The following is a 13,883-nucleotide window of genomic DNA, read 5'->3' as shown; positions in this document are numbered from 1 at the left end:
GAGAGCGTAATCGCATCTCTGAATAAAGTATCTCAGAAGACTCCGCTGGGGATAACCAGAATTCGAGCTTCAAAATATTGACTTGCGTATGACTTTGATCTTTATTTTTATTATTATTCTTTTTGGATATTGTGTTGTTAGTATAATGTGTTATTTGCTACTTGTTTATCGCATTGATATTATGTGAATTGTTATATATCTGTCTCTCCTCGCGCACCCATCTGAGTCTTCTGAGATACTTTATTCGGAGATGCGATTACGCTCTCGAGCCATGAGATACCAGAGATGCGGCAACGCTCCTGGGAAGGATTCTATAGTAATACATGTCTTATGATGGGAATGACTAATAGTGAGGCCGGAAAGCCCTGCTACCGGTAAGCTATCCCTTCCCAACTCGAGTAGTCCACTCGTTTTACGACCAGTCTAGACACTCATTCCATTAGGTTGCTAACTTAGTAAAATAAGTCTCAGCGATGATTATCCCCAATAGGATCCGATTTATCTGCATAATGCATATTTTTAAACTAATGGGGCTCGACACAAGGGTCGAGTCCTTCTAGGACAGGTACCCCCACTTAAGACCATCATGTACATTTTTTGTTCTACTTGTTGCACTATTAGGAAGGCTATACAAAATGTCGACCGGCTTTGGATGAATTAATTAAAAAAAAAAAAGGAAAATTCTAAAAATATAAAGGTCTTAGTGTCCTTCTTTTATTAAACACTTTTACTTTGTCAAAATTTGTACTTTGTTCATAAATATAAGATTATTATTTTTTTAGTTATTATTACTATCATATTTTTATTTTTATTTTAAAAAGGGGTAAAGATAAATTAAGAAAAAATAAAATAAAACCAATTATACTATTTTTTTTTAAAAAGTCTAGCAGGATTATCTAATAAGAGGGGTTAGACTACAACAAAAAGATTTGAGTGCTTATTTTTCTTATGTGTTTTTTATTTTTATTTATTTTTATTTTTTCAATCACTCTTATAATAATAATTATTTAGAAAAAAAAATAAAAATTTATACTAATTTTGTTTTCTCCTTTCAACTCTACTCAGATTATTTAATAGGAGATTTTTATTTTATTTTATTTTTAAAAAAAATAAAATAAAATAAAAAATGTGATGGTTTGTTTTCCTTAGTGTCCAATCATGTTTTTACTATTATATACAATAATTTTTACTTTATTTTGAATTTTATAAAAAATAAAAATGTGTTTTATTAAGTCCTAATTTGTCATTATCATAATATAGGAAAATATAAATCCTATCGACCAATGATCCAATTTATCCACCTAGATTCGGCCCCTACACTAACACATCGAACGTCACTAAAACTTCTACAGTGCGTCCCTTGAATACACCTATGATGAGTAACCCGCTATTTGTGTCAACTGCACTGACTAATAGCACTTCAAATCCAACAGTGGTGCCCAAATCCAACAATGATCCTTCATTCCAAGTTCTTTATGACCATGGCTACACCCCTGAAGAGGCCCTTAAAATTCCAAGTTCTTATCCCCAGACTCATCAATATAGTTCCCCCTTTAAAATTGAGAAGACAGTTAAGAATGAGGAGCATGAAGAAATGGCTAAGAAAATGAAGAGTTTCGAACAGAGTATAAGAGATATGCAAGGACTAGGGGGCCACAAAGGCATCTCATTCAGTGATTTGTGCATGTTTCCCCACGTCCATTTGCCTACTGGTTTTAAAACCCCGAAGTTTGAGAAATATGATGGTCACGGAGACCCCATAGCTCATTTGAAGAGATATTGCAATCAATTGAGAGGTGCAGAGGGCAAAGAAGAGTTGCTCATGGCCTATTTTAGGAAAAGCGTAGTAGGAATTGCATCTGAATGGTTCATAGATCAGGATAATGCCAACTGGCATACATGGGATGATTTGGCTCGATGTTTTGTGCAACAATTCCAATATAATATTGATATTATGCCAGACCGCTCCTCACTTGCTAACATGAGGAAACAGACCACATAAAATATTCGTGAATATGCCGTTAAATGAAGGAAGCAAGCTGCTAGGGTTAAACCACCAATGAAGGAGTCAGAGATGATTGACGTTTTTCTCCAAGCCCAAGAACCTGATTACTTTCATTACTTGCTTTCTGCTGTCGGGAAGACATTCGCCGAAGTTATCAAGGTTGGGGAAATGGTGGAAAATGGCATCAAGTCTGGGAAGATCGTAAGCCAAGCTGCTTTAAAAGCCACAACACAAGCGCTTCAAAATGGTTATGGAAATATTGGAGGGAAGAAAAGAAGGGAAGATGTAGCCACCGTTGTATCAGCACCTCGAACCTATGCCCAAGATAATCATACACAACACTACTTTCCTCCCCAAATTCCACAATATCCTGTCCCATATCCTCAATATCCCCATTTTAGCGCACAACCAATTGTTCCCCCTTCTTATCCGCAATGGCGTGCACCACTTCCTCAAAATCATCCATCACCCCCACAAATTCACCAAAATACAACTACAATTCCTTTTCGTCTTAGAAAAGAATACAAGAAGGGAAATGGAGCTAAGGATGAGTTCACCCCTATTGGAGAATCATATGCTAGCTTGTTTCAAAAATTAAGAACGTTGAATGTTTTGAGTCCTATTGAAAGAAAGATGTTGAATCCTCCTCCGAGAAATCTTGATTATTCCCAACACTGCGCATATTGTTCTGATGCCCCAGGGCACAACATAGAAAGATGCTGGTACTTGAAAAAGGCAATTCAAGATTTGATCGATACTCGTCGAATTATAGTTGAAAGCCCAAATGGACCGAACATCAATCAAAATCCACTGCCCAGACATACTGAAACAAACATGTTAGAGATGATGAATGACCACGAAGAATTTGCAGTCCCATACAAGCCAATCCTTAGGGTTGAAACTGGCATGGAAAGTTCAGCAAATGTCGTTGACTTAACAAAAATGATGCCTTCAGGGGCGGAAAGTACGTCTGAAAAGTTGACCCCATCAAGCGCACCCATCCTAACTGTAAAGGGAGCACTTGAAGATGTTTGGACAAGTCAGAGAGAGGCAAGATTGGTTGTTCCAAGAGGGCCAGACAAGCCTATCTTGATCGTGCAAGGAGCCTATATTCCACCTGTGATCATTAGGCCAGTGTCCCAACTTCCAATGACTAATCCCAAGGCTGTCCCTTGGAATTATGAGCCTACCGTCGTGACATACAAGGGGAAAGAAATCAATGAAGAAGTAGATGAAATAGGAGGAATAACTCGTTCGGGAAGATGCTATGCCCCGGCTGAATTAAGGAAAAATAAAAATGACCAAATGCAAGTTAAAAGTCCAGTCACTGAAGGGGAGGAAGAGGAGTTCTTAAGAAAGATGAAATTGTCAGACTACTCCTTTGTGGAACAGTTAAGGAAAACTCCAGCCCAAATCTTTTTGTTGTCATTGTTAATACATTCAGATGAACATCGTAAAGCTGTAATGAGGATTCTGAATGAAGCACATGTTCCTAATGAAGTTACAGTGAGTCAATTAGAGAAGATTGCTGAGAGAATCTTTGAGGTAAACCGCATCACCTTTTCAGATGATGAACTACCAGTGGAAGGTGTGGGACATAACCAAGGCCTCCATATCACTGTAAAGTGTGAGCTTTCATATGTCACTCGAGTTCTAATTGACGGAGGGTCTAGGGCAAATATTTGTCCCTTGTCAACTCTACAAAAATTGAATGTTAATGTTGAAAGGGTACGACCCAACAACGTATGTGTTAGGGCTTTTGATGGGTCCAAAACAGATGCCATTGGGGAGATAGAGCTCATACTAAAAATAGGGCCTGTCGATTTCACCGTGAATTTTCAAGTGCTGAATATCAATGCATCCTACAATCTATTGTTGGGAAGACCATGGGTGCATAGAGCTGGGGCAGTCCCTTCTACGTTGCATCAAATGATTAAGTTTGAATACGACCGACAAAAAATGATTGTTCATGGTGAGGGGATCTGTCAGTCTACAAAGACTTTCCCTCCCTTTTATCAAGGCGAATAATGATAATGAGGCATTGGTTTATCAAGCTTTTGAGGTAGTGGTTGTTGAGCATATCCTCGAGGGGAATCTCATTTCAAAACCACAACTGCCCATGGCATCCGTGATGACGGTAAATAAAATGCTGAAGCATGGTTTTGAACCAGGTAAAGGCTTGGGGATCTTCTTGCAAGGGAGAGCTTATCCGGTGAGTCCACGAAAGAGTCTTGGTACTTTTGGCTTAGGATACAAGTTAGAGTCGAGGACAAAATGAAGGCCAAAAAACAGAAGAGAGATGTATGGTCACTTACCAAGCCTATACCACCCATATACAAATCTTTCCTCAAAGCCCGCACAACAGAATCTTCTGAGTCACCACGCCCAGAGCCAGTGCTGGAGGTTCACGAAGAATCGATCAACTATTTTCAAGATTTATTTGTCGAGGCTGATATGATTGAACTCGGAGAAGGCACTAGCGATAGAGATGTGCAATTCATTGGTCCTAATGTCCAGCTGAACAATTGGGAGGCCACTCCTCTCCCCATTAAGAATGAGTCTTGGTAGTCTGTTTTGTTTTTCTTTTTGTCATCCGATTTATTCAAGGGTTGTAATTCGGATTTTGTCTCGTTGTTTTATTTCAAACTCTCTATTTTCCTTTTCAATAGGATGTAATTGTGTTTTTATTTCAGTCTAATATATTTATTTTGTTTTCTTCTATACAGTTCTTTCTATGCCGATTCTAGTGATATGACATGTATGCAGAATTTTTCACCGAATCTTAAAATCCAATCTAATCTTCGACCTAATCCTGAAATAATAAGTCAAGAGATCGAATATGATGAAGACGAAGTATTTGAAGAAGTAAGCAGGGATTTCAAATCTTTTGAGAATAAATCAAACCCAAACATGAGTGAAACTGAGACGATAAATTTAGGGGATCATGAAAATATTAAAGAGAGTAAGATAAGCGTACATGCTCGACATCAAAAGGAGGATATAGTCCAGGCTCTGTTTGATTACAAGGATGTTTTTGCGTCATCTTATGATGACATGCCTGGATTAAGCACTGACATGGTGGTTCACAAGTTGCCGATTGATCCTAAGTTCCCTCCAGTAAAGCAAAAGTTGAGAAAGCTTAAAACTGACATAACTGTAATAATTAAAGAGGAAATCACAAAGCAACTTGAGGCCAAAGTCATTCGAGTCGCTCAATATCCTTCTTGGTTAGCCAACATCGTACCTGTCCTTAAGAAAGATGGCAAAGTTCGAATGTGTGTTGATTATCGTGATTTGAACAAAGCAAGTCCAAAAGATGATTTTCCTTTGCCCAACATTCATATTTTGTTGGATAATTGTGCTAAACATGATATTGCATCTTTTGTGGATTGCTATGCGGTTACCATCAGATTATTATGGATGATGAAGATGCAGAAAAAACGTCTTTTATCACTCCATGGGATACATATTGTTATCGAGTCATGCCATTTGGGTTAAAAAATGCAGGAGCAACTTATATGAGGGCAATGACAACCATGTTTCATGATATTATGCATAAAGAAATGGAAGTTTATGTGGATGATGTGATCATTAAATCAAAAAAACAGTCAAATCATGTGCAAGACTTAAGAAGATTCTTCGAAAGGCTTCGCAGGTATAATCTCAAGCTTAATCCTGCAAAATGTGTATTTGGAGTACCGTCAGGAAAGCTTTTGGGGTTTATAGTCAATCGACGAGGTATCGAGTTAGATCCTTCAAAAATAAAAGCCATTCAGAAACTGCCACCTCCAAAGAATAAAACTGAGGTTATGAGCCTTCTAGGAAGGTTAAACTACATCAGTAGATTCATTGCTCAACTCACAACAACTTGCGAGCCCATTTTTAAGTTGTTAAAAATGAATGCCACAGTCAAGTGGACCGAAGAATGTCGAGAGGCTTTTGAAAGGATTAAGAATTACTTATCGAATCCTCCTGTGTTGGTTCCTCCCGAGCCGGGCAAACCATTGATATTATATATGTCAGTACTGGATAATTCTTTTGGATGTGTATTGGGTCAGCATGATGGCACTGGGAAGAAAGAGCAGGCCATTTATTACCTCAGCAAGAAATTTACCGTTTATGAATCGAAGTACACCCTTCTCGAAAGAGCGTGTTGTGCCCTAACTTGGGTAGCACAGAAGTTGAAGCACTATCTTTCATCTTATACTACTTATCTCATTTATCGTATGGATCCGTTAAAATACATTTTTCAAAAGCCCATGTCCACGGGCAGGCTTGCGAAATGGCAAATATTACTCACAGAATTTGACATTATCTATGTGACGCGGACCGCAATGAAGGCTTAAGCCTTGGCAGATCATTTGGCAGAGAACCCTATTGATGATGAATATGAACCACTTAAGACCTACTTTCCAGACGAAGGGGTGTCATTTATCGATGAAGTTATTCAGGATAAGGATCAAGGATGGAAGTTGTTCTTTGACGGTGCTGCTAACAAGAAGAGAGTTGGGATAGGAGCAGTTCTTATGTCTGAATCAGGGGAATATTTCCCTATGACAGCCCAACTTAGATTCTATTGTACCAATAATATGTCAGAGTATGAGGCTTGCATCTTTGTCGACAGTTTGTGTCAATAAAGTTTAGAGACATTCCTAGAGTTCATAATGAGATTGCTGATGCATTGGCAACTTTATCTTCGATGTTTCAACATCCTGACGAAGCTCATATCGACCCTTTGTACATACAGATTCGTGATCAACGTGCTTATTGCAACTTGGTGGAGGAAGAATTTGACGGTAAACCTTGGTTTCATGATATTAAAACATATCTTCAGTTTGGAGAATGTCCTACTAATGTCACTAGTAATCAAAAAAGGACTATTCGGCGACTAGCTAGCGAGTTTTTCTAAAGCGGAGGCATATTGTACAAGAAAACACCTGATTTGGGTCTTCTAAGATGTGTAAATGCTAAAGAGGCTTCAACAATTATGATTGAAGTACACTCAAGAGTTTGTGGACCTCATATGAATGGATATGTTCTGGCAAAGAAGATACTTCGAGCAGGTTATTATTGGCTCACCATGGAGCGGGATTCTATACTATTTGTTCATAAGTGTCATGAATGTCAACTACACGATGATTTGATACATTCTCCTCCCTCCGAGTTGCATGCGATGTCTGCTCTATGGCCTTTCTTGGCATGGGGAATGGATGTGATTGGACCAATAGAACCAAAAGCGTCGAATGGTCATAGGTTCATCCTGGTGGCCATTGATTACTTTACAAAGTGGGTGGAAGTAGTAACTTTCAAGTCAGTGACCAAGAAGGTCATGGTGGATTTCATTCATTTCAACATCATCTGTCGATTTAGTATTCCAAAGGCAATTGTTACCGATAATGCTGCAAATCTCAACAGTCACTTAATGCAATAGGTATGCCGTCAATTTAAGATTGAACATCGAAATTCGACTCCTTATCGCCCAAAAGCAAATGGGGCTGTAGAAGCTGCCAACAAAAATATAAAAAAGATACTTCGTAAAATGGTGCAAAGTTCTAGACAATGGCATGAAAAGTTGCCTTTTGCTTTGTTGGGTTATCGCACTACAGTTCGTACGTCAGTGGGTGCCACCCCATATTCGCTGGTATATGGGACTAAGGCAGTTATACCTGCAGAGGTTGAGATTCCATCCTTGCGGATTGTTGTAGAGGATGAAATTGATGATGATGAGTGGATCAAAACACCCTTGGAGCAATTAAGTTTGATTGATGAGAAGCGAATGACATCAGTATGCCATGGACAATTGTACCAGAAAAGAATGGCACAAGCATACAACAAAAAGGTGCATCCCAGACGTTTCGAAGAGGGTCAATTAGTGTTGGGACGTATTCTGCCACACCAGGCTGAAGTCAAAGGCAAATTTTCTCCAAATTGGAAAGGACCATTCATTGTAAAGAAGGCATTATCCAATGGTGCTCTTTACTTAGCAGATATAGAAGGCAAAATGACAGAAATGGTCATCAATGCTAATGCTGTGAAGAGATATTATATATGATGTGATTTTTCGGTATTAGAAACCCTTATATTTGGACTTGACATTTCAAAGGTTGATGTAATAGAAATTCTTGGTTTTGTGTCTAAGTATTAATTCATATGTTATCACCCTTGTTGAGAATTAATTTACTTTCTATCCCAAAGCTAAAGTCAATCCTATCATTTAAAGTCATATTTGAGCCTTCATCTTGTCATTCCTTTCTAACCTTGTATAAAAGTTGTGTTTCAATCAAAGAAAGACCTTTGGATCAACCTTTGAAATGTCAAGAGTAAGTATGTTAAGGGTACAAATGATGAAACCATGAGAGAGTCTTATTGGTGAAAACACTAATTGGGCATCATAAGGCGAATGTGAGTTGAGAGAAACAAAAATGAGAGAGTCTTATTGGTGAAAACCCTAACTCGGCATCATAAGGCGAAAGTGAGTTGTGAAAATAAGAAAAAAATAAAATAAAAAATGAGAGAGTGTTATTGGTGAAAACCCTAACTAGGCATCATAAGGCGAATGTAAGTTGAGAGAAATAAAATGAGAGAGTTTTATTGGTGAAAACCCTAACGGGCACCATGAGACGAATGAGAGTTGAAGAATTCAAAGTGAAAGAGTTTTAGTGGAAAAAAAAACTCTCGTGGACATCATAAGGCGAATAAGAGTTCGAAATTAGTTATGACTCCGTCAAATAGTTGGAACTCCACATCAAGATTAGATGATCAATAATGGTCGATGAATAGATTGGATGGACAAATCGGGTAATCAATTCAAATTGCATGTCATGATCAGTAGAGTCGGCTACCTCACTCAGATAAGTTTTTCTTTCTTTCTCTTTCTAAAAGAGAGTCTTCATCGAATCATTTTTTTGCTATTCTCGTGTAGTATATATTTTTCTTTCACTTTTCATCGCTTTGTTTCATATGTCCTTGAGTCAAGTTTATGTCAAGAAAGTAAGAAAGGATTTCAAGACTTGTTACCAATTCTAAATTTGTACAATGCAAAGCATCAGGCCAATGAGTTATCATCTGTCGGCAAGTTTTGGATTCAGAAGAAGTCAATGATTTGATGAAGGGTAAACAATGAGTGTCATGACATAAAGGCAGATATTGGATTTAAGTCCCTCAAAATGAGCAAATTTGGGTGAAAATACAATCAATCAATAACGAGCACTGGGTTTTGGAAAAAGTAAAACACAATGAGTACTGGAGCAATCCTCGTCAAAAGGCAGAACCACAAACCAACCACCACATTTTTAAACTAACAAATTTTCTTTGTTGAAGCAGGGGCACAAGTTATTTCGAGATCAAAGATCCAAAAATCTAGATGTTCAATTTAGTCTACGAAGAGCTAAATGGCAACATTGCACACAAATTATAGTTCTTATTGGGTAAGTGTTTGTTTGTCTTATTAGTCTATGGAACATAGTGTAGCAAAGGACCCTCCTGAATAATGGGACGTAGTGTAGCAAAGACCCTCCTGAATAATGGGACGTAGTATAGCAAGGACCCTCATGAATAATGGGATGTAGTATAGCAAGGACCCTCATGAATAATGGGACGTAGTATAGCAAGGACCCTCCTGAATAATGGGACGTAGTATAGCAAGGATCCTCCTGAACAATGGGACGTAGTATAGCAAGGACCCTCCTGAATAATGGGACGTAGTATAGCAAGGACCCTCCTGAATAATGGGACGTAGTATAGCAAGGACCCTCATGAATAATGGGACGTAGTATAGCAAGGACCCTCCTGAACAATGGGACGTAGTATAGCAAGGACCCTCCTGAACAATGGGACGTAGTATAGCAAGGACCCTCCTGAACAATGGGACGTAGTATAGCAAGGACCCTCCTGAACAATGGGACGTAGTATAGCAAGGACCCTCCTGAACAATGGGACGTAGTATAGCAAGGACCCTCCTGAATAATGGGACGTAGTATAGCAAGGACCTTCCTGGATAATAGGACTAGACTAACATAATTTTATTTAACCGGTTCATCATGAAGAATGGAGTTGGTGTAAACACGCATAAGCCCTCTAAAGAGTACATCGCGACAAAGCTCGAATCGTTCAAAGTCTCGATTTAAAGCTAAGCACCATCTTTTATTTTTCTCACAAAATTTTCTTATATTAAACTGGGGCAAAATTTTGTGTTATTATTTTTGTTTGTTTTAATTCAGGAATCTAGTGATAGAATGGGGTCAATCCACATTTCCAGCTCAGGATCTTGGATGGAAAAAAAAGTGTAATTTTCAAGATCAATTTTGATTGAAGAAGCAACAACTCATTCTAAAAAAAAAAAAGTCAATAACCAAGTACCAGTAAAAGGAACCTACCTGGAGAAAGACGTTTACCTTTGAACTCATTTGAGATGAAAATCAATATCTCATAACTCAAGAAGCGCGAAGACTCAAGTCAAGGTTCAAGAGAAGCTACATAGATAGGGTCGTGTATTTATAAATAAGCTAGTATTATTTAATTGTTTTTTATATATATATAGCTAGTTGACTTTTTCTTAGATTTTTATTAATTTTAAATAATTAGTTTATATGTTATTATAATTTGTAGTTAGTTATTATTCTTTTAAAAGTAGAGTAAAACTAAAATTAAAATAAAAAATAACCTAAATAATCTAACAAACCTACCCCACTCCTACTCCTATCCAAAACATACTGCACGTACAAAACCAAAAAGGGAAAAGGAGAACAAAATTTTTTTTTTTAAAAAAAATAACATAAAAAGCTTTTGACTTATCTTCCAAAAATTAAAAAATAAATAAGAAAAGAAAATAAAACCATCATCAAGTTATACTCCCACTTTCTCTCAACTTCCCCACACTCCCACTCCCTCACGTTTTCCTCCACATTCCACACCCCACACAATACAACCCACTACCCCACACCTACACCTATCCTAACACCTATATACTTACACCCACATACTACAAAAAAAAAACACATAAAAGGCACACACAGAGATAGGCATAAAAAAAAACAATACATATTGTACTTTCTCACATTGTGATTGAAGATCTAGAAATCTATTTTCGCGGTTTCAAGTTCGTAGCTCCTGATTATTTGTCCTTTCTTCTCGTTAACTAATTTTCACAAGAGGTAACATTTATTTGTATTTTTATTTTTTGCATAATTTTATGTCATTATTGTGCAAGAATTAATTTCAATATATTGAAGTTGTTCAGATTTCGTATGTGTTCAATCTGTTAATATTATTAATGTTGTGTACTGAAATATATTCGAACATGCTATATGACATGTGAGTTTTTCTTACATGCTTAAGAGTCCATTCCTCGCTCTTTTTCCTTAATTAATTATCAAAGTTTTTATGTTTGTGTCTTACTAAGTTGAATGAATTCTTTGTTCATGTTTTATGCTATAATATGTGTGTTGTCTTGATATTTAGGGTTCTAACAAAACATAATAATAATAAACTTGTTAGGATAAGGAGAAGCTACGAAGACAAATTAAATTAAAATAGATTAAAAAGAAAAAGAAAAATAAATGTACAGAATGTCAAACAAAAAAAATTATAAAAATATAAAAAAAAACAACGAAAAAAAATAATGAAACAAAAGGAAAAAAAAAGAAAACAAAAACATAGAACGACAAAAATTAAAGTAAAAAGCAAAGAAGAAAAACAGAATGAAAAAGAAAAAAAAATAATGGTACAGAACGTTTAAAAAACAAAAAAAAAAAAACTTACAAAGAACAACAAAATAAAAATAATAATATAAAATTAATAAAACAAAGTGTTCCTATTATTCTATATGACATGTAGATAATATTAGTTTAAATTTAGTATAAATACTAAAGATTTTTTATTTATTTTTTATCTTTTCTCTAAAAAGGGCCTTTTATGGGTTCATTAATTATATTATTAGATTTGGTTTAATAACTTACAAAAAATAAAAGTTTTATCTTAAGATTTTTTTTACTTTATTGTTAATAAAATAGGTCAACATGTGTCATTAATCATTAGTTGAAGCGTGATTTTAATTCATATGTTTGTCTTATTCAAAATTTATTATTTAGATTTAGAATAGTAAAAAGTATATATATAAATTAACCATGCTCTGTTTTATTAATATCTGGAAGCATAATTGCGTCAAGATGATAAGATTCAACATAATAAAATTTAGTAAGCCGAGTGGGGGTAATTGAAATATAGGAAAATTTTTGAACACTATAATATTTTGATGTCTCTATCTATTTTAGACTATTTTAATATAGTCATAGGTATTTATTAGGCTCTATTATACATTATATGAGTAATAATAATTAAATTTCATCTCAATTAAGAATGTGGTTCCACATCTTTTTGAGATACTTAATAAATTCAAGGATGCGGTTACGCACCTTGACCAAATTATTTTGATAATTAATTTTGTTAATTCAAACCAAGAAGTGTAAATTGAGATTATGTGATGTGATGAACTCGAGAGGGGAAGACAGTTATGTCTCCAAATGTCAAGATCGAGAATGCAGTTATGCATCAGGTTTAAGACTAATAAAAATTCAACAATAAGCAAACCTTAGCATATAGACACAAATTATCCAAAAAATATATCAAGATAAGTATAAGTCAATAAAAGCGACCGTGCTAGAACCATGGGATTCGAGGGATGCCTAATACCTTCCCCTCGGTCAACAGAATTCCTTACCCGAATTTCTGATTCGCAGACCAAATAAAGAGTCATTTCCTTATGATTAGGGATTACACAAAAAGGTGACTGGGAACACCATAACTCAATTCCCAGTGGCGACTCTGAAAAAACAAAATAATCCCTTAATCAATAACGCCACTTAAAATGGAAAAACCCTCCCGCCGCCGTGCGCAAAAAGGGGTGTCTTCATGCCTAACGGCCAATTGCAACCATTTATATGAGAAATTTCACTATATTTACACAAACAATAATAAGGGTGCCCTACCAACAATTGAAATCAACATTCTAGGCTGAAGGTTGTGATTTGGAAGAAAAAATATTTTACCTGCAATACGAAGTGCGAGACATTCTTCAACCTTCGCCCGAAGAGATAACTTTCTGCCTCTCTTTTCTTTTCTTAAATAATTAAGTATAAAAAGTGACAATTCTTACTACTTATTTTAATCTATATGGGCCAAGTAGTTTAGGGTATTAAATAAAAAAGGGAAAATTACATAAATGGACCATAAAATCCAAAGTAATTACAAGTTCATACCCAAATCAAAAGTAATTCCTGAAATACCCATTCTCTCATAAATAATTACAGTCCATACCCCCTCCCCATTCATATCATATATTGTATTGATATCATTAAGGTTGATAATTTCGCTTAACTGATACTAAATCAGTATATATATATATTGTATTGGTATCATTAAGGTTTCTTGTTCATAAATTACTTATAAGTCAATGATACTATAAGAGTATATACGTATATTGTTGTGGTATCATTAAGGTTTCTTGTTCCGAAATTACTCATTAGTCAATGATACTATAAGAGTATATATATATATATACTCTTATAGTATCATTGAGTAATGAGTAATTTCTTAACAAGAAACCTTAATGATACCAATACAGCATATGTATACTGATTTAGTATTCATTCAGCGAAATTATCAGCTTTAATGATATCAATACAGTATATATATACTGATTTAGTATCAATTCAGCGAAATTATCAGCCTTAATGATACCAATACAGTATATGATATTGATTTAGTATCAGTTAAGCGAAATTAGTAAGGGGGTATATGGTGTAATTATTTAGTGGGGTATGAATGTAAAGGGATATATATTTGTAATTATTTTTCTTTTATGGGGAATTTGCTTATTTTT

At 35.6% G+C, this 13,883-nt stretch overlaps 1 pseudogene; it reads left to right on the top strand.

Annotated features, from left to right (window-relative positions):
- Nucleotides 1-2,851: 2,851 nt before the first annotated feature.
- On the top strand, nt 2,852-8,057 carry LOC125833310 (uncharacterized; annotated as a pseudogene).
- Nucleotides 8,058-13,883: the final 5,826 nt, after the last annotated feature.

This window comes from Solanum verrucosum, unplaced genomic scaffold, assembly GCF_900185275.1.
Source record: "Solanum verrucosum unplaced genomic scaffold, falcon-dt-bn FXZP01000274.1, whole genome shotgun sequence".
NCBI lineage: Eukaryota > Viridiplantae > Streptophyta > Magnoliopsida > Solanales > Solanaceae > Solanum > Solanum verrucosum.
Note: the sequence above shows the minus strand (reverse complement) of the source record. Positions and strands in the feature narration are given on the sequence as shown.